Below are 25,964 nucleotides of genomic sequence, written 5' to 3'. Positions count from 1 at the left end.
CTTCATATAGAAAGTCTTCCAAGAATATTTACTGAATAACTTGAGTAAATAATGGGGGGGGGTGTTGCAGAAACATTTTAATAATTGAAACAACAAAGTCTTTTAAATCTTATTTGGGTCATCCTGGAGACAATTTGAAATTTAAGGAGGCTCAGACTGGAGAGTGAGAGTCAAATCTTCCAAATTTCCAAGACAGATGATTTAGAAAACTTTCAATTAAAAAATATTAATTGAACACATTTTTCAGGCCAAATACTGTTTGACGTATAGGACCAGCAAGACAAAACTGAACAAGATACAGTCCTGACACTTGAAATGATTACAAGTTAGGATGCCCTTGAAATGTGTAATGAAATATGAGTAGGCAGTTCAAAAGAAAGTACTTAATGGAGGATATGGTGTTTGAAGAGAATACTGAAGAATGAACACAAATCTGATGAGTAGACTAATCTAGATTGTTGGAGTAAACAAAGCCCAGGAGGATGGAATGGTTTGCAAACCCAGTCTGGCCAACCAGGTATTCTACTGTGAGAGAAGCACTCAGGGAATGTAAGAGTACTAACTACAAGACAGATGGCAACCTGCTTACTCTGACAAAGAGTGTGGAGTATTCCATAGGCAATGAGGAAGCATGAAGAGGTTTTCAGGAGATACACCATAACATGACCAATATTGTAGGATGAAAATTTTGGTGATGGTGTTTTGACTACCCTGTAGGTGAGAAAAGCAAGAAAAAGACTGTAGAAATAGCTCCAAAGCAAGATGATGAAATCCTGAATTAGTGTAATTGCTGCGGTAGAGGAGATAAAGACCAAACCCTAATGAACTGAAGGAGCGCCACTGGTTAGCCTTGGTGAATAGGAATACTTCAATTTACTGGCACTTTCCATATACAGAAGGTGGTACCTAGTCAGTTTGAAAAAGAACAGACTCCCTTTTCATTGGGAGAAACATGGGTAAATGGTTAAGCACAGATTAGATAAGACCATTGAATCAGAATATATTTTAAGTTTCAGTTACTTCAAATTTCAGCATTTTGGAGCAAGTCAGAGTCAGGGTCTATGCATTACATATTTCTTTTCCTTACTATCCCATTAAACATTGAGAAGTTGCAATGCTAAGAATGGGAATTATGACCATGGAAAAGAAAATTAAATCTCTTCAATGGAAGATCTAGCATTTGAGAATATATGACTCACAAGGACTAGTATATTTATCAAATATTTATCTGGTCCTTCACAGAAAATTCTTTAACCATTATACAAAAAATTAGATTCTGAAATCTTCACACTACTACCCTTCCATAATTAAATTTTGTAGAACAGAAATATGAGTAATAATGCTTGTATCCATATATGTTGAAATAGAGTATAGACTTAATGCAATTCATTGGGCTTTAAAAAATAAGTTGCCAAACTAGTTATAATCACATGAATCAATCCACACTTAAATACAGATAGGATTCTTAACACACACACACACACACACACACACACACACACACACAAATAAATCTATTTCCTAAAAGTTATAGTGAAAGAGATGTCCTGAATAAAATTTTTCAATAACTTAATATTGTCATTTCAATTGGTAATTAGATTTTATTTCTCCAATACATTCTTTAATAGATTCATTTTCCCAACCATCAAACAAGTAGTACTATTAACAAACTACTGAAGCGGAGGAAAGATGAAAAAAATAAAAAGATAACACAGAACATAGAGGATTTTTAGGGAAATGAAACTACTGTGCATGATACTCTAATGTTGAATAGATATTATATATTTGTCCAAATCCATAGAATGTGCACCAAGAGTGAACCCTAATGTAAACTGTGAATTCTGGTTGCTAATGACGTGTTGACATAGGTTCACCGTGTACAATAAGTGTACTACTCTGGTGGAGGCTGAACATTATGGGGAGCTAAGCATATGTTGGGTGGGGGGGGCATATGGGATATCCCTTACCTTCCACTTGATTTTGCTGCAAACCTAAGGCATGATATGAGAAATATATATTTTTCCTACCCACTTTGGTTCTTTGCCACACAATAGCTACTGCCTTTCCCCACCCTCTCAGGTTTGCCTCTAACTCCCCAACCACTAACTCTGAAACTAGAATTCAGCTTGGCTTGGACCTGATCTATTTGAATGTGTCCACTGTGCCTCTGAACTTTCTCTGAGGGAGGTAAGGTGGGTTCTGAATTGTTCTAGGACATATACCTATCAATTCATGGTGGGTGCTTCAGACATGACATAGGTTCTACAGATAAAATGATGAATGAGACAGATTTAAGGTAAGAGGAGAAAAACGGAAGCATTAGTATTACTATAGGTTGATAATTATAATAACAATGTAGCTATGATAGAGGTGGCAGAGAGGAAGGAATGTTTATTTTGGTATTACAGGTGCTGAAAAGGTCTTATACAGAGGACACAACAGGATTATGTTTTCAAAGACTAATCAGGATTTTCCTGATTCAAGAGAAAGTGATATGGGGAGACTGGGAGTAAAGGAATAATAATAATAATAAAAGGCATAAAAGAATTAAAAAGTTTTCCATACCTTTTATATAACTAGATCTCTGTATTGGTCTCACTTCTAGATCCCAATTCTCATGACTTACCAAATTCTTTTCACTCACAATCCCTGCCTTAATACTTGGATAGTTTACAGGAGAATGGAGTTCTGCCCCTGGATAGTAACTATTTTTAATAGTGTCCATTAGACTTCTTGGATGCTGCCTGTCAGCCCTAGGTCCTGATTCTGAATGGCACCTGCACTTGTAGATCCCATATTTCTGCATCTATTTACTTTCTTGGTGTCTTTACCCATTTTCCACTGCTGTAACAAAATACTTGACAAGTAGAAGCTTAATTTGCTCATAATTCTGGAGGCTAGAAAGTCCAAGAGCATGGTACTGGCATCTGCTTGGCTTCTGCTAAGGTCTTTTCCACTATATCCTAACATGGCAGAGGATATTGCACAGTGAGACAAAGCAAGCATGCCAGAGAGAATTCACATTTATAACAAAACCTCTCCCTCAATAACCCATTAATCCATGTGTGAATTGATGCATTTGTGACAGTAGAGCCCTCATAATCCTATCACCTTATAAAGATCCCATCTTTCAAGATTGATGCATTGGGTTCCACGCTTCCAACATGTGATCTTTGGGGGGGCGGGCATATTTGAATCCTAGCATTTGGATACCTAATCCGTTTAAGCTGAGATATTTTCATGCCTTTTATATTCTGAACTTTACCTCTCTTGTAGATGAAGCTTTCTCAGAGGTAAAGCCTTGGTTAAAGATTCAAGTATAAGTAATTTGTAAAGGAGTAATCACAGAAGGAAAAGTAAGCAAGCAGGGGAAGAGAATGGAGACGTAAAGAAGTCAAGCAATAGTTTCAGGTGTGGCTCCATACTCAGTATGATTCTGTGAAGAACCTGAGCATGAATTACATTTCAGAACATGTTTTATCTTGAGGCAAAGGAACTTGAAGTTCATACCCACATGCACATTGCACATTGGCTACAGGTGGCCACTATAGTCTGTGGGGGAAGCTGTAAACTCCCAACCATTTCCAGGGAGATAACGTCAGTGCACAGGATGAGCCTTAGAAAGTCACTGGTTCTAGCTGTTAGCAGCACAGCAGTCAGAAGATGGGGAATTCTGCTCAAGGGAACAGAAGGGATCTAGTGAGCCATCTATTGCAGACTAACACCAAATTTTTTCCAAATGCATGCCTGAGATACTGAGCAGAATGTTTCAGGTCCCACATCTCCTCAGCCTTTTTCTACCCACTATAATTAGGTGGACTGCTTCTCTAGGCTGAGTTCCAACACAAAATGCCTGTATTCTTTGAAAGCTATTGTCACTTCAGAAACAGAAAAAGAACAGGTTTTTATTGCTTTGGGGTAAGTAAAATCAGAGAGCTTTGAGTTCATATCAAAACAACATTCTATATAGAAAACAGAGTTTGAACCTTTAATATGCATAAAAGATTTCAATGGTAGGTTATTTCTGGATCAGTATCCAAAGGCCAACTGAAGTATTTTCAGGATAGTTTGCATTCAGATTTATTACACTTACAATTCAATGTTCTTGATGAGGTTTAGACTGGCTACAAGAAAAAAAGCAAATGCAGGATGAGAGCATTCAGCTTAAATAATTTTTTTTTTGCAACTCCAATCAAGAATTTTGAGTATTTTAATACATGATTCCTGCTTGTACTATATGATTAGTAATTTGAATTTGGGAAAAATATGCATTTTTATATTATTCCTGTAGGAAGATTATCATTAGAGGGATTTTTCTTTTTTTTCCCCTGAAATAAAGTATTTAAAAAGCTTAAATTATTTGACTTATAAAAATGTACATTTGTACATCTCTTTTATGAGACAAATAATAATGATATTATCATTTGGCAGGAATTTGTTGAGATTAACAACTTTCAGGTCAAATTAGAAATCTAGCATCAATTCAACCTAGTATCCAACATACTTCCCATTCCTAAATTATAGCCACTGACATTCATAATTACTAGTGTGGCATAGTTACTGTTGTGAACTGAGTGGGTTAACTTGTTCTTACTATAGGTTAAGTACATTCTATTTTTATTTCATTTCTTGGAAAATGGATAATCTATGTACAATAATTCTTACTTAATGAGACAATCCAAGTATCCATTTTCCTGTCATTCTGGATAAATGGGCACTGGTTATATCTTTGTTTCCATCATACCATGTTTGTGGTGACGTCATACTCTAGTTTTACAGATAATTTTATTTATCACACCAGAATTGGCCAATGCCTGCAAAGGTTACATCTGTAAAGTAAACATAAAACACTCGGGAGCCAAGTGGAGCCCAAATGATTTGTTTACACTTCACATTGATTTTTAAAATCTCATTTCCCTGTTTTGTTACAGATGGTAGTGGAAAAAACAATAGGATCCCTGAATGAATAATAAAAAAAAAAATCCCCAGATTACTATGTTGTAAAAGCAAGTCCTTGACATTCTTCCTGTTCTTCCAAGGAGATGGTGACATCCACTTTGTTATCTGGAGGAAGCAGGGAAGGTCATTCTTGCTTTGATGCTTAGATGTTTCTTCAAAGGCAAAATGGCAGCAGATAAAAGGAAATGATACTTGGGATTGGCATGGATGGCACCTGTAACAGGAAAACATTTGTTAGCTAAGATTGTACCATTTGCACACATTTGTGACTACAGGTTATTTTCCTCCATGTTCTAATTTTGTTAACTTCAGGCAAATAGCAAGTAAAATTAGCATTTTATTGTTCCTGTGAGAACAATGCTGCTTTTGACCTATACTCTGTACACTTGAGTAATAATAAAGAAAAAAAAAAAGATGATTATGCAAACATCCTGTTGCTTATCTTAGGAAACTGGTAGTTTCACAGCCTTAATTTAGATTGCAGAGTATATGCAAGTTGGTAATCTTAAAGACATGTCTGTGAAGTTTTATTTTCTAATTTTGTTGAAATAATTATTCATAGTTGAATTTTTCAAGTGATACATGACTTAGCACGTAAATTGAAGAAAGAATGTTTTAATATGTTCCTATTCAGAGGATGGGTCTTCTTTCAGCCTTTTATGTGAAAAACTACAAAAAGAGAGAAAGGATGTATTTTTTCCAGTATTCCTGAACAATGTATCAAGATTTAAATTGAACAGAATTTCACAGAATATCAGAGGTATTGTCTCTGGTAAACTTCAAATGTCATCCGTAAGGGATGTTCTTTTAGCATTATGCTTGGGCTGTCTAGGTTTATTCTCAACACAGTGGCAAGAGGAAGCCTCTGGAAATGTGAAACATGTCTCTCCTTGTCTTCCACCTTGCAACAGTAGCCCATATCACTCTGAGAGAAAGCACATATTGTTAGTATACCCTTTACCGCCTTTAGTTCCCTTCCCCATCTCTGACTGGTTATCACAGGAATGCTTCCTCTCTTGCCCTCCGTTCCTTTCACATCACTGCCTCTGGCCTTCTCACTCTTTGTGCCTTAGATATGTGTTCTCTGTGTGGAGATTTCTTCCCCCAGATATCTCTACACCCTATACCTTTGCTTCTTTCAATTCTTGGTTCAAATATTTCAAATGGTATGCTCTCTATGAGGTTGTTCCTTTATTCCCCACTTCCCCACTGGATACTCCCAATTACTTTAACCTGACACCCCTCCTCTCACCTCATTTCACTTACTAATTTTATTTTAAAAAATATTATTTGTTTATTTACTTTAAGATGGGGTTCTGCTATGTATCCCAGGTTGGCACTAAATTTGTGATCCTACCATCTCAGACTCCTGAGTTGCTGTGATTACCTACTTATTTATTAATTATATGTTTCCTTGATCCATTGGAATGTGAGTTTCACAAAGATAGGGACTTGGGCTGTTTTGTTTAATTAAGAGAAGTGCAAAGTCTGGCACAGTATAGATGCGCAGTAGATATTTGTTGAATGAATGAATGTATCTATTGATATTTTATAAAAGTGACAGAAAATGCTTTGGGTCACCATAACATAGACTGTTACCTGCTGCTGAAATGTGTTGTTATTTTTGAAAGAGTACTAATAAATAGCTCCCTCCTGTCTTGTCTAGGTCTAAATCTACTCATAAATGAAGCTATTTTTTTTGCAGACAGAGGAGAAAATATCACAGTTACACTAAAAGAACCAATTTAAAAAAATAAAAAGATCATGATTATGTCTGTAGTCAAGTTAGTTACCAAATACTGAACCCCCAAATTATGTACAAGTATCTACGAAGCAGCTCTGGACTGTGGCAGATGTCTCCCAATAGAAGCAGAACCAGTACTGCAGCATGGCTACTCCTCAGAACAAAGAAAAAGGAAGGAGCTGGAATATCCATGTATGTATTCAACAATAATTGTTCCAATTATGGGTGGGAGGTAGAGCAGCTGAGGTAGGGACAGGGGAATGTGTGGTGAGGGCATAGAGAGAGGGGTCCTAGTGTTGCTCTAATAAATATCCCTTCATATAGAGAAAATGTTAGGAATGGGAAAAAAGCATTATCTTTCTAATAATACCTAAGTTCTTTCTCTTTTGAAATGTCTCCTTTTTGGTTAGAAGTAATATATATCAGATATTTGGAATTCTTACTTTTCTTCTCCCATAGAGATGAAAAATCAGTTCACCTGATTAGAATGAAAGAATTGCTGAAAATATATAACTAGGGCCTAACTTATTGCAGTCAGCAGAAGAGTTGGAAGTCTATGATTTAAAAATGTAGATCCTTTAATATCCCCTCAACTCTACTAATACTAATATTGCAAATGTCTTCAAGTCACATATACCATCCTTTGGGTTTTCTTCTAGCTAGCGAGAAGGAAATAATTAAGAAAGCACAGATGCATGACAGATATATTTGGTTGTTTTTTATGTGCCAAGCCCTGGTAGTATAGTAGTGTACAAAGTAAGTATAGTCTAAGCCCCCACAATATATTGCCTAGGAAGTATAAGGACATGTAGAGAGGAAAGAGGGCATCAATAACACCAGACAGGTATGCACATTGAGACAAAAGGTGGGGATATGTAGAACATTGACTAACTCCCTAATTTATTCAGTGTTTATAGACTCCCCCTTATGCCACAGGCACAGTATCAAGTACAGAGAATACAAAGATAAGACACAGATCTTCCCTCAAAAAAGAGTTTAAAATGGGAGAGAGAGAAAAAAGCAGATCATTAAAACATGTACAATATGATTATGTCTTGGCCTGTACATAAAGCTGTGTTGACTCAAAGAAAACTTAGCTTACCTCTCCAAGTAGGGGGTTGAGCTTAAGCAATAGAATAGAAATGGCTGAACAAAACAGAAAGTGGATTGGAAGATAGATTTGAGATGCTCACTCAGAATATGCCAGAGTGACATACAGGTAGGATGAAGTGATCAACTTCTGCATATGTTTAGTTATAGTAAGAAAAGGAGAGACTAAAAAGAATAGGGGAAAGGTAGAAGCTCTGACTTTTCTAGAATAAAGTATCTAAGAGTTTTTCAGATTTAAAAATTCCAATGCTTTTTAATCAGTAAAACTACAAACAAATCATACATAGACATTAAAGATGAAACTATAGAGCAAAAAAAGAAAAACTGAAAATTGAAAAAAAAATAAGCAGAGAGGAAAAATAACTTATTCATAAAATAACAACAACAGGAATGACAGCAGAATTCTCATTAGCAATGAGACAAACTAAAAAAAAATTAGAATCCTATCTTCAAAGGAATGTGGAAAATTATCTGCCAGGCTGGCATTTGGTTCCCATCAAGTTATTATTTGAAAATAAGAATGAAATGAAGCCATTTCCAAATATACACAGACTATGTATTACCCTTAGATTCTTTGTGTTTGGGGAGGGTACTGGGGATTGAACTCAGGGACAGTCAACCACAGAGCCAAATCCCCAGCTCTATTTTGTATTTTATTTAGAGACAGGGTCTCACCAAGTTGCTTAATAACACACTGTTGCTGAGGCTGGCTTTGAACTTGAGATCCTCCTGCCTCAGCCTCCTGAGCTGCTGGGGTTATAGATGTGAGCCACCAGGCCTAGCTTACCCATAGACTCTTGAAAAAATACTCAAAAAGATGAGATGCAACACAGAAAAGAAGGATGGGTACAAAAATCAGTGGTGATCAAAGGAACAGAGGCAAGTAGAAAGCCTGAGGTATTTGGAGGCCTGGGAGAAGAAGAGGTTGATGCAGGTACAGGGAGATAAAACTGAGGCCTGTGACAACTGCTGCTTTTATCCTCTACTAGGGATTTGTGCTTTTCCTGAAAATTCAAGGAATATTGAAGGGTCTTAGAGAGTTGGTGCACATTTAGATTCGTGCTTCCATAAGATCACTGCGGTAGAGGAAGAGAATGTATTGGAAGGAAACATGATTAATACCTCAGAGTATTGCAGGTTGTGGGTATAATTTAGATGAGAAATGATTAGAGTCTGGATAAAGGTGAGGCAAGGAAGAAGGTGGTCACACTCTGGAGGCACTAAGGAGGTAACTCCTCAGGACTCAAACAATGAGACCTGAGGACAAGGAGAGAAGGTCTCAAGGATGCAATTGCTACCTTAGGGCGGCTTCAATGGAGTCCAGCTGCAATGAGAATAGGAATAGGAAAGGAGGTGAGAGGGAGAAAGCACTGATAACTCTGTTGAGAGTTCATCTGTGAGAGGGTAGAGAGACTCAGAGTGGTAGTCAGAGAAAGATCAGAATGAAAAAAGATCTTAGGATGGGTGACTTAATTAGTAAGTTGAAATGCAAAGGTGAGTGAGATGGGGCAAATAAGGAGGCAAAAGTCAAAGACCAAGAAAGGATGGAGATGCCTGAGAGAAAAGGGAGGTGGGAGATAGAGAGTCTGATAGACCAGGGGAGAGAGAACTCACAGCTCCCTGCTCCTTTGTAAATAGCACCAATACTGGCACACACCAGCAAAAAATAAACACTGAGTGAATTAATGAATCAGTGAAAGGATGGAGGAATGATGATGGGTGTGTTCAAGCCAACTCCAGGACCTAGACGCTAAGGCCATCATGTTCTCAAGTTAGCTCTGGCAGACCTCTAGTGGCCAAAAAGAAAATTCAGCAAGCTAATGGTAGAAAACACAATTTGAGTAAGATGGTTTTAGCAAAATTATGTACAATAGAAGAACCACATAAAAGAACAGTTCTATAAAGATCCTATCATACTGAGTCTTTTCTGTGCTCATTTTCTTATCAATAAGGTTTAATGGCATATGCATTATGATTTCACTTTTATAATTAAGTGCTCAGAGTGAATGGCTTATGGAAATAAAGCCAGTAATCTTTTAATTATGATTAAAACTTTAAAAGAATACCTGCAGGAGGGGAATAATTACTCATTCTGTAATTTCTTGGTGCAAGCTGCATAAGATAAAAGTACCTATTCATTTTCAAATGGGGAAAAGGAGAAGGAAACTATTATAACCAAATGAAGTCTTTATTGTAGACATCTCAAATATGATGAAAATGACACATTTAAAAGTGAAAACAGCAATAGACATTTTTTAAAAGTACAGAAAATATAAAAGGGTAACAAAGTATTTTCAGTTTGTTCTGATTCAAATTAAGTGGAGTTCTTTGGGATTTCTTATTTATTGTTTTTATCAATTTTAATTGTTTCCTTTTAGTTACATAGAACATTAGGACACATTTTTGACACAATCACAAAAACATGGAATGTAACTTGCTCTAATTCAGTCCCCAGCAGTGTCCCCCTGCTCCCCATCCTCTCCTCTACTGATTTTTCTGCCATCTATTTATAGTTTTCTTACATTAGTATCTTGTGAGTATACTCCATGTTGGGATTCACTGTGTGATACTCATGGACATAGGAAAGTTTGTTTCGATTTATTCCACTGTTCCTCCCTTTGCCCATCCCTGCTTCCTCCCTCTCAATCACCTTTACTCTCCTAATCTTTCCTCCATGTTGATGAGTTTCCCACTCCCTTATTTTCCTTTCTCTCGGCCCTATCCTTCTTTCTCCTGCTATTTCTTTCTTCTTGTTTTGAATTAGCTTCCTCATACCAGAGAAAGCATCTGACATTTTCCTTTTTGGGAATGGCTTATTTCACTTAATGATAGTCTCCCCTTCCATCCATTTACCAGAAAATGCCATAATTTCTATACGGCTAATACTCCATTATACACACACACACACACACACACACACACACACGTATGTTTATGTATATCACATTTTCTTTATCCGTTCTTCTGTTGAAGGGCACTTAGTTTTTACATAGCTTGGCTATTGTGAATTATGCTGCTCTAAAACATTGATGTGGCTGTATCACTGTAGTATTTTGATTTAAAATCTTTTGGATATATGCTGAGGAGTAGGATAACTGAGTCATGGTGGTTGCATCCTAGGTTTTGAGGAATCTCCATACTGCTATTCCAGAGTGGTTGCACTCATCTGTTGTCCCACCCATCAGTGTATGAGTGTACCTTTCCCACCCTCGTCCTCACCAATATTTATTATTTCTTGTATTCTTGATAAGTGCCATTCTGACTGGAGTGAGATGAAATTTCAGTGTAGTTTTGATTTACATTTCCTTAATTACAAGAGATATTGAATATTTTTAAATACTTTTGACCATCTGTATTTTAACATTTGAGAAGTGTCTAATTAGGTATTTTGCCCATTTGTTACGTTTTTTGAGTTCTTTATATATTTTGTATATTAATGCCCTATCTGAAGAGCAGGTAGCAAAGATCTTCTTCCATTCTGAAGGCTTACTTCATTTCATACCCTTAATTTTGTTTCATTTGCTTTGCATAGCTTTCAATTTTATGACATTCCACGTATTGATTTTTATTTTATTTCTTGTGCTTTTGGAGTCTTCTTAAGGAAGTTGGTTTCTATGCAACACGCCAGAGTATTGGGTCTACATTTTCCTGTAGCAGTTGCAGATTTTCTGGTCTAATTATAGTTTTTTGATCTACTTTGATACACACACATACACACACTATATATATATATATATATATATATATATATATATATATATATATATATATATATAATCTCACATTGAATCTGTTTAGACTTTGGGTAGTATGGCTATTTTGACAATATTTATTATGCCTATCCAAGAACATGGGAGATATTTCCATCTTCTAAGGTCTTCTTCAATTTCTTTCTTTAGTATTCTATAGTTTTCATTGTAGAGTTCCTACACCTCTTTTATTAGATTGACTCCCAAACATTATTTCTTGGGCTATTGTGACTGAGATAGTTTTCCTCCTTTCTCTTTCAGCAGATTCATCATTGGAATATAGAAACACAATTGATTTATGGGTGTTCATCTTGAATATCCTGTTATATTGATGAATTAATTTATGAGCTCTAAAATTCTTCTGGTGGAGTTTCTTGGGTTTTCTAAGTATAGGATCATGTTTCCAGCAAATAGATAATTTGAGCTCTTCTTTTCCTATGCTTATACTTTTAATTTCCTTCTCTTGCCTAATTGCTCTGACTAGGATTTCAAGGACTATTTTGAGTAGGAGTGGTGAAAGTGGGCCTCCTTGTCTTGTTCCTGTTTTTAGAGGACATGCATTCAGGTTTTCTCCATTCATACATAGGCTTTACAATGTTGAGGTAAGTTCCTGCTATCCCTAATTTTTTGAATGTTTTAAGCATGATGGGTGCTGTACTTTATCAGATGCTTTCTCTGCACCTATGGAGATAACCATGTGATTCTTGTCTTTAAGTCTATTTATGTGGTGAATTACATTAATTCATTTCTGTATATTGAACCAAACTTGCATTCCTGGAATGAAACCCACTTGATCATGATGTACTATCTTTTTAATGTGTTTTTGTATGGAGTTTGCCAATATTTTATTAAGAATTTTCGCATCTATATTCATCCTGAAGTTTTCTTTCCTTGATATGTATTTGTTTGGTTTTGGTATCAGGGTGATATTGGCTTAGTAGAATGAGTTTGGTAGTATTCTCTCCTTTTCTAGTTCATGGAATAATTTGAGAATTGGTTTTAGTTCTTTTTTAAAGATCTGGCAGAATTCTGCTGAGACTCTGTCTGGTCCTGAGCTTTTCTTTGTTGGGAGGCTTTTGATCGCTGCTTCAACTTCATCACTTGATATTGATTGGTTTAAGATTTCTATAGCCTCATGGTTCCATTTGGGTAGATGAAATACTTTGTCTTGGAGGCCTGAAAATCCATCTTTAAAGTGGTCTAAACTATTGGTGATTCTTTCCATTGAAGGTTTAATTTCATCTATTGAGTTTTTATTTCTAGGATTTCTGTTTGATTCTTTTTAAAAATCTCTAAAAAATAAAATTCTCCTTATTAAAATAATCTTTCACTTCCTATGTTTTTTTTTTGTAAATTCACTTCTTATGTCTTCTTTTAGCTCATAGAACATTTTAACTATGAACTTTCTAAATTTGTTCTCTGACATTTTTTCCACTGTAATATCTATGGAGTTAGTTGTTAAAGCATTATGGGCTATTTGAAGTGGTTTGTTTCTTTTCTATTTTATGTTTTTTGTATGTAAACCCATCTATTGGAACAGTGATCATTTCTTCCTTTAAGCAAGAGACTGCTTTATAAGCATCTTTCTCTTAAAACCCTGATTTGAGCAAATATCCAGATATTGATTGATACTCTAATTCGATGTGTGACTTCTGCTGCTCCCAATATCAGAACCACATTGAGAGATGTCACTGACACTGTATTTTCTACAATCTCTTCAGAGCCAAGCCTCATGCTATTTAACCTTATGAAAAACAAAAACCTTGTTGTTAATGTTCTCCATAGTTACTCAAATCCAGGTATAAACTTGTAGTATAGTTCTGAAATAGGTCAAAAAATTCCTTATTAAATTTAGCAAAATTGGTATAACTTTAAATGATGGCTAAAAGAAGGGAAGAAGAAAAATTCAACAAAAAAGACAAGGAAGGAGGAAATAAAAAAGAGAAAAGATAGAAAAAAATAATGCACAACAAGATAGAAAAGAGAAATAGATGAATGCTGGGTTTTTGAGGTAGAAGCAGAGAATGTAAGAGGACAGATAGGGAGTAAGAGGAGCAAGTATAAACCAGAGCTAGGGAAAGGTAGAAAGATTGATTCAATTAATGCATTAAACCTTTAGAAGAAATATATCCAAATAAGTTGAAGTTACAATATTGGCTATTAGGGTATCAACTACCAAACAAATTAAAGAAAATATGTATGATCAAAGTTGACATTACAGTTATTTGTAATAAACCTTGCCAAAGTGAAGAAAATTCTTGTTGAATCTTGTTTTGGATTTCATTGAGGATTGGACATTTAGCAGATATCCATCATTCTTTAGCTATGCATCATTCCAGAGTTGCTATGGACTCCCCACCATCCAGTTCGGGTTTTTCAGCTCAGGGGCATGTTATTGATAGCTCAGAGGATACATTATTGCATCTTGATTGTTTCTATTATGTGCAGGAATTCAGGTTGCAGGCTCTGGAGCATTCTTGTGATTTCTGTGGGTCACCATGTACCTGCTCTCCTCTATAGGATCCTCTTGGTGATGGTAAAGTCTTGGTGGCTGTCTGTAAGTACAGGTCTTCCAGTTGTGTATTTTCCATGGTTGATCTGTTACAGAAATATTCCTGGGCAATGCTGCTCTCTGGAGTACTGTAGTAAAGGCATTCGTGGTTCAACTGGATTCTAATTTCCACTGCCCCACATTGTGAATGGTGGGTTCTGATTCCGTCTGTTGACTATGACTGATGCAGGGTCCAGCCAGTGTCCAAAAAAATGTGCTTTCCACTCCAGTTGCAGCCACAAGTCAGGCAATTTTCCATCTTAACTGACCTCCCTCTGGCTGTGGTTGTGGACATGTTTGCTTAAGTTTCCTGGGGGTTCTCCTGCAATTTCTCCTAGAGACTTTCTGCTAGTGGCTGCCAACATTCAGAAACCATATCTGTCACTGGATAATCAACCAGCTTCCCTCTGGTACAGTGACCCATGATTGAGGAACAGTCCCTAGGTTTCCCACAGTGTCTGGTGCAGCCTCTCACCCCACACCCCAGTCAGTGCTGGTGTGTTCCTGATGCGCCTGGTTGCTTCTGCTGGGGCCAAAGTTGTCTTGCTTCTTCTCTCTGCCTGGGCCCCATGAAGTCTGCACAGAGCTTTCCACCTCTGCCTAGGTTACAAGGAGGATAAGCCAAGCACCGGCTTAGGCACAGTGTGTGCTCCTCCTCTCTCCCGTTGTTTCTGGTGAGGGAGAGGGGTTTAGGGATTTTCATTTTCAGCTTGGTTAATAGCAATCCTTCTAGAAGTTCTTTCTAGCTGAATTCTTAAGGATTCCCACTGCAGGGGACTTCTCTCTGGTTTAATTTGCATCTGTCTGGGTGTGGGGACAGAGGCTGTATTGATTTAAGGAAGTGACTAGTTGGCTGAGGGCTCCACAAGATGGCTACACACTCCCAGCACAGCTTTGCACCATTTGGTTTGAAGCTGTTTCATCTGCTTCAAGGATGCTGCTCTTCCCATTGCTTTAAAGTTTGTCTGCCTTGCCACATGTTTTTAAGTGGGTGATCTTAAGAGCTTTTCTGCTGTCTCCTCCTCTTTCTCTCTTTCTCTTTTCCACTCTCTGTTGCCCGTCCCCCTTCCCTTACCCTGGTTCCATTTAAGGGTTTGGTGACTCTGTACTTATTTTCTAAGCTGGTGACCTATCTTCAAGTCTCTCCAGGTCTCAGACATTGTAATATTGATTCTCAGAGCATTTACGTTGTTACCCACCTCTCAATTCTAATTTTCATTTTGTTGCCTGCTTTCTGTGTTATGAGGAGAATGGGCCTCACTGCCTAACTCCCTTCCGCCATCTTCTTAAGCCTTCTGGGATTTTTTTATTTGATTCGGAATCTTTTAAAATATTTAGCTTACTACAATTATATTTTAGACTAAACTTTTAGACTGTCATAATTATTCTTCAGTCTAATTTAAATGCCCAATACAGAGTGCTTATACTCTTTAACTCTGATTTGCCTGCGATTTAGTCATCAGGCTTTATTGTATGTTTAAATAACAATAAATAACTGTTTTGAATTAGACAGGAATATAAACAGGTATCCAGAAGGAAACAAAAAACTTTCCAGGTAATATTTAGATACCTATATTAAAGATGTTCCTTAAAAGCATAGGAACTTTTAAGGAACACATCACACTCCTCAAACACACGTTTGTTTCAATATGCAGCCATATTTAGGATTGCTGTAGCTCTGCTTCTCAAAAATGTCATCTATGCTTTGGGCTTAAGGAAACCCCACACTTTCCTGTTCCCCTTGATTTTGTCTTTCCCCTTTCCTTTCCTTTCTCTCTCCTCTCTTTTCTTTTCCTCTCACTTTATCCCTTAATAATTAGTTGTTATTCCCCAAATATAAGATGATGGTGAGTTCTGATTTGTAACTACTAGTTATGTAACATCTTTGTGTGTGTGTGTGTGTGTGTGTGTGTTTGAGGGGTACTAGGGATTGGACTCAGGAACACTCAACCACTGAGCCACATCTCCTCAGTCCTATATTTTGTATTTTGTTTAGAAACAGGGTCTCACTGAGTTGCTTAGTTCCTCGCTTTTACTGAGGCTGGCTTTGAATTTGTGATCCTCCTGCCTCAACCTCCTGAGCCACTGGGATTATAGGCATGCACTACCATGCCCAGCTTTGTGTTTTTATTTACTGAATTTTCACTTATTCTCTAACAAATTATTTATTAGATTAACATGGAATTATTGTTATTGAGAGTTTTGCTTACAAAAGAGTAATTTAAAAAAGAAAAGAAAAGAAAACCCAGAAGTGGTCTCTGCTTTCAGAAAGTTGTCCATGTAGGGGAAAAGACGGAGAGCAAGCAAATTCAAATAATTTTTATCTCCAGCTGGCGTGAATGCTACAACAGAACAGCACAGGTACATGAGTGAGGGGGGAAGTGCCAAGAAAGCTTCTCTTGAGGTTGGGGCATTGAGCCGGAGACCAAGATCAGTGATTCCTAACTGGGCAATTTTGATAATATCTGGAGTCATGTTTATTTGTCAGGATTGGGAGGCAAGATTTAAATTTCATGATTGTGCAGTGTGACTTTGATTTGTTTCTATGATGGGTGTATTAAATAAAACATCTTTTTTTATTCCCCATAAATTATATTTCCCTGGATTCCCACCCTTCTTTCAGGATCCAGTTGTTTCAGGATAGAAGTAGACATCACCTGACATAGAGAAGGTGATGCTCAACTTCCAATGTCAAGTTAGACATATTTTGAGCACTCAGTGAAACAATTGCCTTGAATATCAGAATTTTTATAGGTAAAAAAGTTTTCTTGAAATTCCCATTCTCTCATGTAATCAAGACACCTACTTATGACTCACATCACCAGTGTTTTACTATAAGACATCTAGTAAATTGAAAGAAGGTTATGATGTCAGGGAAGGTCCCAAAGGAGAAGAAGTAGAAAGTCCTTCTGACCCTGGGGGAGGTGAGGAACCATAGAAAGAGGATAGCAATGCAGACACATCCAAACTGGATGTCTTCACGCTGTCCTTGATAGTGGGGGGGAGGACACCCAAAATTCTGACATCCTTTGCCATGAATTCAAGGGAGCCAGAGCCTTGTTCTGGGTTCTTCAGAGGGGTGGCCCAAAAAGGATATAGATATCTTACAGCAACCACAGAATAACAGTGCCACACTTGATATGGCTTTTAAGTGGTAGAGTAAAAATGGCCACTGGAGATGGTATGGTTTGAAGTGATACTAGAACCAGAGGCAAAGTGACTGAGACAGAGAGCTTCAAGATGGACCCCCCCCAAAAAAAAAATGGGTCCCAGGGCAGGCCTCAGAGCATTATCAACACAGAGGAAAGCCCAGGAAGGTTGAGTCAGCCAATCTGCCATCTGATTGTCAGGTTATCTGAGATCAGGCTGTGAGAAACACACCTCTTGGCACCTCAGGAGCTGGTGCAGAGGGAACAGAGACCCTGATATCTCACCCACTCCTTTACCTACACTGTAAGATGCTTCCACTACCTGAGACTTCAGGTTACTCTGGGAAAAGAGAGAGAAACCTTGGGAGTAAGGTGCTGAAGGGCAAATAAACTCTGGAGAGCACTTACTCAGAGGACATTAATGAACCAGAAAGAGGCTTTTAAACTAGAAAAGACTGTATTAGTTACTTATTGGCAATACTGTTTTTTTTTGTTTTTTTTTTGTCCCCTGCTGTCAAGGTTAATGGGAACTTGTGAACAAGACAAGATAAGGGAAAATAGGAAAATAAACATTGTGTGTGAGTATGTGGTGTGTGTGTGTGTGTCTCTGTGTGTGTGTACATGTACATTGGGCTGTTTCAGAGGTAGTTATGTGAATTAAGTGAATTGATAGCTGTCATAGCACTCCTACAGATCAAGGGACAGCACCTGTCTATACTCCTATCAGAATACAGTGCCTTTTAATAGAACTTGACTTCATATGCTAGTATTTGCCTCAGGTACAACATGTAATATCAAGAATTTTGGGGGTGAAATGATTTATTTATGCAGCAAAGGTATATTTCACATGTTTGTTCTGAGCACTATAGGTCCTATCAGGACAACCTACACCTAACTCTTAACTTACAAAGAATAAATTTGGTTTCCATATGAAGAGTGAGGATAATGGATCTTCCACAGTATCACCTGGGAACTGGTTGCACTCTCAGGTACGTCCACATCTACCTAAAAATGCTGGAGACGGTGCACTATGATCTGTGTTGCAATAATCCTTCAGAATGATTTGTTACCACAGATTGTATTGTGTTCTTGACTCTTGTGCTCTTGCATTAGAAGATTTTAGGTAAGACAACATGAGACTTAGTAAAAATATAGTGATGTTATTTGAAGGAGAAGGGAAAAAGACTCTCAGAGATGAGAGGGACCATGGGCCTCCTTTGTTTTCTAGTTTTATTGGGGGTCTTGGGGAAGTTTCTAGAGAGTTCTGTCCAGGTACCATTTCTTAGCTTTTGAATGACAGTAGGATTGCATTAGCTTTTTAAGTCCCTACTAATCATGGCCCAACCCATGGGTACCCAAGTAAAATTCATGGGGGAATTTTACTATTATGAATATATGCTAAAGATCTAAAGGCACCTCTAGGGTACATTGGCCTGTGCTGCCTGGTTCTAATTGCAACTTGCTCTTATAGATTTTATGGTGGGTGTTTTTGCTTTTAATTATCCTGTCTTGCTGAGTCCTGGAATCTTTGGGCTGTATAAATGTCATAAAAGTCCCCCCATAAGGTGATTTGTGTTCTTACTGGCAAAAGGCCCCAACAAAAACTGCAGATAACAGATTTTTATTGACTTAAGCCAGGGCAGGGCGAGAGTAACCTTAGGTTAATTAATTAATTCTTTCTTTCTTTCTTGTCTTTCTTTCTTTCTTTCTTTCTGTCTTTCTTCCTTTTAAAGAAAGCATGTGTGGGGGCAGCATAGTATTCCCTTAACTTAATATCCCTACACTCATGGATGTAGCCTACAAATTTCTGGTTCATGATAAAGGTGGAGACCATGGTTTTTGTGATTGCTATTTGGAGAATTTTGAAATAAGTTGGGGCATGAAAGTCCCATTAAAATCCTCTCTCCCTGAAGGCTGTCTGAGGAACTCCTTGTCAAAGTGAGTAATTAGACATGTTTTTCCTAATTAATAGGAGATAATTAACAGAGGCCTGTATGGAGGACAGGTAGCAGCAATATTCTCCTGAGAAGTAGTCTCATTCCAATGTCCTCACCCCTTCCCTCAGCAAACACTTTCACTTGCAGGAGATAACTACTTTTCCATTCAGGGTTGCAGATACCAGACTCTTAGGCTACTGATTAGTAATCAAAAATAGAGTTTCTCTAAGCAAGGTCTTTTTTCCGATGATTTCAGTTTCTAGTGTCAAACTCTCTTATCTCTTTTATGTAGAAATTTATTAAAGATCATGAAAAGTAATCAGCATACTCTAACACCCTAATGTTTTCTCCTAATTTTCTTAAATGATAAAGCTTCAATATGTACATGATTAGATTCTCAAGGACCAAAGACAGAAATTAGTATTATTTTCATGACACAAAGCAATTACTGCAATCTTCCAATCAATGCATAGAGTTGTCTCAAAGGTCAACCTTCTAAAATTTTTTAGAGTGTCTTAATGTCACCCCATCCTAGCTCCTACTTTCTGTATCAAAGGTCTTACTTCTTGCTATGGTTTGACTGTGTCCCACAAAGTTTATATGTTAAGAATTTAATCTCCAGATTCATGTCAATGGTATTTGGAGGAGGGGCCTTTTGGACATAATCAAGATTATTTGAGGTCATGAGGTAGGCCCTCATGTTGGCCTTATAAGAAGAGGGAGAGAGTCCAGAGTAAGCATACTTGCTCTATCTCGCCAGGAACTAACCTCTGCTATGTCATGGTACAAAAAGAAGACCCTCACTAGATACTGCTGTCTTACTTTTGCACTTTTCGTCACCCAGAAATATAAGCCAGATAAACTTCTTCTTTATGAATTACTCAATCTCAGGTATTTTGTTACAGCAACTCCAAAATGGATTAAGACAGTTCCAATATCAGATATCAAATATGGTTATCTTATAGGAGAAAAAAAAAGAGGTGTGAAAAAGGAGGGTTTTAGGGGTGAACAAAAAGTGACCACTATGACTCACTTGGAGGGTTAGAATTTGGGTGAGCAAGACAAAGCAATTGGGCATGTTCAAACAGAGATAAAATTGAACATCTGTGAAGAACAGTCAAGGTCACATATCAGAATCAGTCAAGTCAGTGCACCGCCGCTAATGTAGCTGGTGGTAGGGTTGATATAACACAGAACTCAGACACTCAGGTCTAATTGCCAGCAGGTAATTGTAGTCACTCAACTTATATCATGCTCCCATCTCTGACTAATACAAGAAGATATGAGAGGTTGGAGGCCCTCTCTTCTTCCATAAAGACACCAGAGATGGTAATAAGAAAACTATTGAGGATCAGAATGAATATTGGGAGGCCAGAGAATTGACATAGTCATGACATTTGTGTCCTGCCTTTCTGTCTAGCAATGTATTTTAGCAGTAGACTTCACCAAATAATGTTTTTCACAATTGAAAAAAAAAATCAAGATCAGGATTGCATATTCAAAACTCTGTTGTGATACCTTGGCATGGAGGCCCAATGTAATAATTGTGATTTATACCAAAAAAATTAGCAGTTGGAACTCTCAAGTGATCAGAAATCTTTTCTTTATGTAGTTTATAGAAAATAAAATCTGTAAGCTATTTCATATCAAGGGTTATTTTTGAAATCCATATGGAGGAGCTTTTTTCGATATAAAATATTTCTATTTTTCTATTTTATGTGTAAAATTATTTCACTGTGGTTACATCCAGAAATTCAGGATGACAGAAAGGGAAGGAGAGCAACCGGGAGGGGAAGGAATAGGAAGGAAGAATAAATTTGACATTTACTGAGCACTGTGTAACTTTCTTTTCATAAATTATTTCATTTATATTTTAAAAAACTCCTGACCACCTAAATCTGCAGAACACACTCTTCGAATGAATTTTTGTCTGGTAGCCATTATAGCAAAGCAGGTAATTTTGAGTGTATGGCTCCCTTCCTCTGGTCCCTCCCTTCCTCTCCCCTTTGGAGAATACTCAGCATCATTTAAAAAAAAAAATAGCTAGGCATGGTGGCACTCGTCTATAATCCCAGTGGCTGGGGAGGCTGAGGCAAGAGGATCACAAGTTCAAAGCCAGATTCAGCAAAAGTGAGGAGCTAAGGAACTCTGTCTCTAAATTAAAAGCAAAACAAAACAAAAAACAAAAAAACAAACAACAAACAAACAAAACCTTCAAAAAATAGGGCTGGGGATGTGGCTCAGTGGTCAAGTACCCTAAATTCAATCCTGTGTACCCCCACAAAACTTTTTTTCAAAAAGGCTAAACTTTAATCAGTGTAGTTTGGCAGTTAAGGCAACTATATTATGTTCAAACTTTTCACAGACTGATAAAACACAATTTAAGCCCATAGTTAACCTTTCCAAGATTATATGAATTTTAAGTTTCATCTCTAAGGATAGAATCAAAGTCTATGTATATCTGGCTAAAAATTTCACCCTCACACACAATTAGAAAACCAAAATATTGAATTTTCCAAAATTGTTCATGCCTGATCTATTATGCAAAAGAGGAATTTTATGTGTAGTTATAATTTTATGTGATAAAATAATGTAAGGCAAAAATTCAACTAGTCTGAGAAATTAAAATAACCTAGACTTCACTATCACTTGCTAAGCTACTAACCATATAAAATCACTTAGTAGATGAGGTAGTTAGTGATATATTTACTATGAATTAGTTATCCTGGATATTCTATAGCCATTTTCACAGTTTTAAAAAATGACAGATGAAGGTCAAATTTAGAAGGCTGAAAGCGTCACATGTGAGGTTGAAAGCAATAATCTGTACATATTACAGGAGGAGCTGCCAGTTAAAAGCACTCGGGTTAGAATTATCAAGGACATATGGTATTATTTTGTCACTTTCATTTGTAGGAAAAAAGTGAATGTAAACATTTACAAGTATTTATTTTGCCACAGGAATATCCCATTAGAGACCGATTTTGTGGACACCATTATCCGGTAAGAGAAAACCATTCTCTTCATAGATTTCCAACATGAATGCAATCACAGAAAAATGCACACCATTTGAAACATGCTATATTTTTCTTCTATATTTGCACTAGTTACTCTTTACAATGGCAGGACTTGCTCTTGAAGGCATCTAATCTCCATCTACAAATACAAAACCTCAGCTGATGATTAAAATCACTTTACCAGGTATGATAATTTTTTATTGAATCCTAAAGAAGAAACTTAAAATACATATAGACATGGAAAAATCAACTCTGGACTTAAGATATATAGAGACGTGGAAAAATTAACTCTGGAGTTAAATTCATCTAAGATATTGTAAATGGCTAATATCAAACCAAGTAAAAACATGACTATCTCAATATAAGTAAAGGGAGAATTTTCTGGGACAAGGGGCTGCAGGAGATTCCCAGTTGATCCTATAGAAGACTAGTTTTAGTTAGTATCCACTACACTGCACCTACATCTGCCATAACAAGAGTCTCTTGCTGGCTTTCCTTCCTTGTCTTTCTTTCAATCTCATCTTGTGATTAGCCAAAGGCATTTTTCTCAAAATGAAATCTTAATCATATCATACTACTCCTTAAATCTTGCATTGGGCTTGGAATAAAATGAAAAATCCTTGACCTGATTTATGTGTTTCTTTGTAACACACGTTTCCTGTGTCTGCCTTTTCCAGAAGCAGGGCTTTGAACTTTCTCATCCTTCTGTGGAGAATGTGCTTTCTGCCATTTTTTATGATCCACTTCTGCTCAGATCACATCAGAAGCACAGCTTCCTCCGGAAAGTTCTTCCTTGACTTGGTCCTAAAGAGGAAGAAGAGGAAATAAACATCTATTCAGAGGGCCTTCATTGCTATAGGGAAATGAGAAGAGGGAGGGTGGCTTGGCATGGGAAATGAAGAAAGGCCCTGTTGATCAACTGTCACTTAAGAAGTGACCTGTTGGGATTGGGACCTCTGGGGACAAGGAATCCAGGTGAGCCAGCAGTAGGTAGATCAGGGGCCTGGGGTGAGAAGGATTTCATGTTTGAGGACCAGCAAGAAAATCAGTACGGTGGGTATTAAGGGAGGAGAAAGTGCTAGAAGTCAAACTCAGACATTAGAGAGGATAGTAAGAGGTTTGGATTTTGATCTGAAACAGGATGAAAATCTGGAATGGAGTGAGTAAAGGGGTGAACATGGGGAGAGGAAACTGGAGAGGAGAGGGGTTAGGGGTTTGGCCAGAGCGCACTGCAAATAGGAAATTAATGAATGAGCCTGCCTGTTCCTTTGAGTGAAGCTCTCATGGCTTTGAATAGTTTAAGCAGAAGCACAGCATGATATGACATATATTTGGAATGTCACTCTGCCTGCTGACAGAGCCGAGGGGAGAAGAATAATGGCAGGGAGCATGGTTAGGTGATTATTGTAGAAGTCCTGATAAATGATGATGGTAGCTTATGCAATGGTGACATAGGTGCTGATGTGGGTCTAGGGTCTAAATTTATTTTGCTGGTAGAGCCAATAAAACTTGCTAATGTAAGGTGGGAGGAAGACAAGTGTCAAGAATTGTTCTAATGTCCTGGCTTGAGCAAATATAAAGAATGGGGCATAGATAGTCATTTACTACAATGTTGAAAACCTAGAGAAACTCTCAGGGTGGGAGTGGTGGTGGGGGGTGCGTGGGGTTACTACTGCTGCTGCAGCTAGAATGAAGAATTCTGCCTAGACCACCTTGAGTTCAAGACAACTATTAGAGTCAGGTAAGAAAATCTGGAGTTTAGCAGAGAGATTCTGGGCTAGAGGTATATGTTTTGGAGTCATCTGCAAATAGATGGTATTTTAAGACTGAAACTAAATGACATTATTTTGAGAACAGATGTAGATCAAAGAGAAGAGATCAGAGGACCTCTCGGACACTTTTTCAATTTGTAAGGAAGAAAATAGGTTTCCACAAAAGTATTAGGCTCTCCTATGAGATACAAGGACACCCCAGGGATTGCGTTGAGGACAAGTGAAGACAGTGTTTTCCAAAAGCGGGAAGAGGCTGACTGCTTCACATTACAGGTGGATTGGATAACAGGATGCTTAAGACTTGAACTTTGGATTTGGCAAGAATATCCTTGACAAGCGTTTTAGTGGAATATGGAGGATGGAAACTTGATTTAAACAGGTTCAAAAAGGAACTGTGTAACACAGAATGAATGAATCCTAATGCAAACTATGAAATTTAGTTAATGGTCACATCACTATTAAATCACCAAGTAGAACAAATATGCTACACTAATGGAAGAGTTAACAGGGAAAACCGAGGGAGGAGGGGACAGTGAGAGGGTTTATGCTAGAACTCTGTGTGCCCTCTGCCCAGTTTCTTTGTAAACCTAAAAGTGTTCTAAAATATAAAGTCTACTAATTTTTAAAAAGTGAGAATAATAGGAAGGCTGCTTAGACAGTGAGTTCACTGGTTCTTCAGTTGTTGGCTCTCCGCTTCTAACCCTCCTAATTGGGAGCAAGGACTCTGTAGACCACATTTATCCTTTGCCAGCTGGCTTCCTGTCAAGCTCTGTTGATAAGAGTGCACAGGAAGAAGACTGGAAGGCAAGAAAAGGGAAGGGGGCTCCCTCTTTACGGTTTGCTGTGTGATTCTGCTCAGCTTCAGCCCAGCATGGCTATTCATATTGGAAGCTGGTGGTTCAGTTGCAATAGCAGCATTGGGTTCCTTGTTTTCCCTACACTCCCCAAACTAGGTTCATTGAACCGCCAGAGATACTGCACCAACTATACAGGTCCGAATTCCCAGCCCTGCAGCCTTGCCCACACCTCTGGCCCCTTACTTAAGGAAATACAGTAGTAGGATTGATGGGCAAGCCCTAAGGACTTTCTTGAGTGTCACTAGCTACACATGAGCACATGTACTTTCCAATGTCTGTCTTTGCCAATCAATAGTAATTCTGTTGAGGAAGGGCTCTATCTTCACTGTATAGTCCCAGTATTAGTACAATTGCAGGCTCTTTTGTGGGACTGAGTTTATATGAATTAAGATGAATTATTGGAAAGGAGTGGGTAAGTGTGTTAGTTTCCCAGGGCGGCTTTAACAAATTCCCCAAATCTAGGTAGGTTAAGACAACAGAGATTTATTGTCTCGCAGCTCTGGAGGCGAGAAGTTCAACCAAGGTATTGGTAGGGTTATGCTCCCTCTGAAGCCCCTGGAAGAGAATACTCCTTTGTCATTCTAGCTTCTTGTGTGGCCCCAGAGTCTCCTTGACAGCAAAGTTCCACTGGCAGACTCCATCTTCACCAGGCATCTTCCTCTGTTTGTGTATCTTTGTGTCTTCCCATGGTAGATTTCCTCCCTCTCAGTTATTTCTTCTTCCAGTGACACCAGTGACTTTGGATCAAGAACCACTATAGTCAAGCATGACCTCATTTTAACTTGATTGCATCTATATGGATCCTATTTTCAAGTAAGATCTCATTCACATGCACTGGGGATAGAAGTCAGCATATCTTTTGGGAGGACACAATTCAAGTCATAACAGGGAGTATAAAGAAAATGAAGATGGGTGGGAAATAGAGAAAAAAAAAGGATATCTGAGGTAAGACCATTTTATTTAACATCATTCATGCTTTAAAATTATATGTGACTACATCTCTCTACCTACCTATGTATCTATAATGTAATTATTTATCCATATTCTTGTCTGCAGCATTTTGATATGGTATATATTTCTGGGAGAACAGTGATTATTCTAATTTCTGATACTCAATGA

At 37.6% G+C, this 25,964-nt stretch overlaps 1 long non-coding RNA gene across 2 annotated transcripts in view; it reads right to left on the bottom strand.

The window, feature by feature from the left end:
• Nucleotides 1-4,749: 4,749 nt before the first annotated feature.
• The window catches only part of LOC114085523 (uncharacterized), a 66,321-nt gene continuing 45,106 nt past the window's right edge, over nt 4,750-25,964 (bottom strand). Inside the window, exons 3-4 of one of the 2 annotated variants that reach the window (XR_003581486.2) lie at nt 22,842-23,020; nt 4,750-5,173 (exon numbers count right to left, since the gene is read on the bottom strand). This is a non-coding gene — a long non-coding RNA (uncharacterized lncRNA). Of the gene's footprint in view, nt 5,174-22,320; nt 22,356-22,841; nt 23,021-25,964 lie in introns of those variants that run through there. The other variant, XR_003581487.2, reaches the window with a different exon arrangement.

Source organism: Marmota flaviventris, chromosome 7, assembly GCF_047511675.1.
Source record: "Marmota flaviventris isolate mMarFla1 chromosome 7, mMarFla1.hap1, whole genome shotgun sequence".
In the NCBI taxonomy this organism is placed as follows: domain Eukaryota; kingdom Metazoa; phylum Chordata; class Mammalia; order Rodentia; family Sciuridae; genus Marmota; species Marmota flaviventris.
This window is presented reverse-complemented; position numbering and strand designations above follow the sequence as displayed.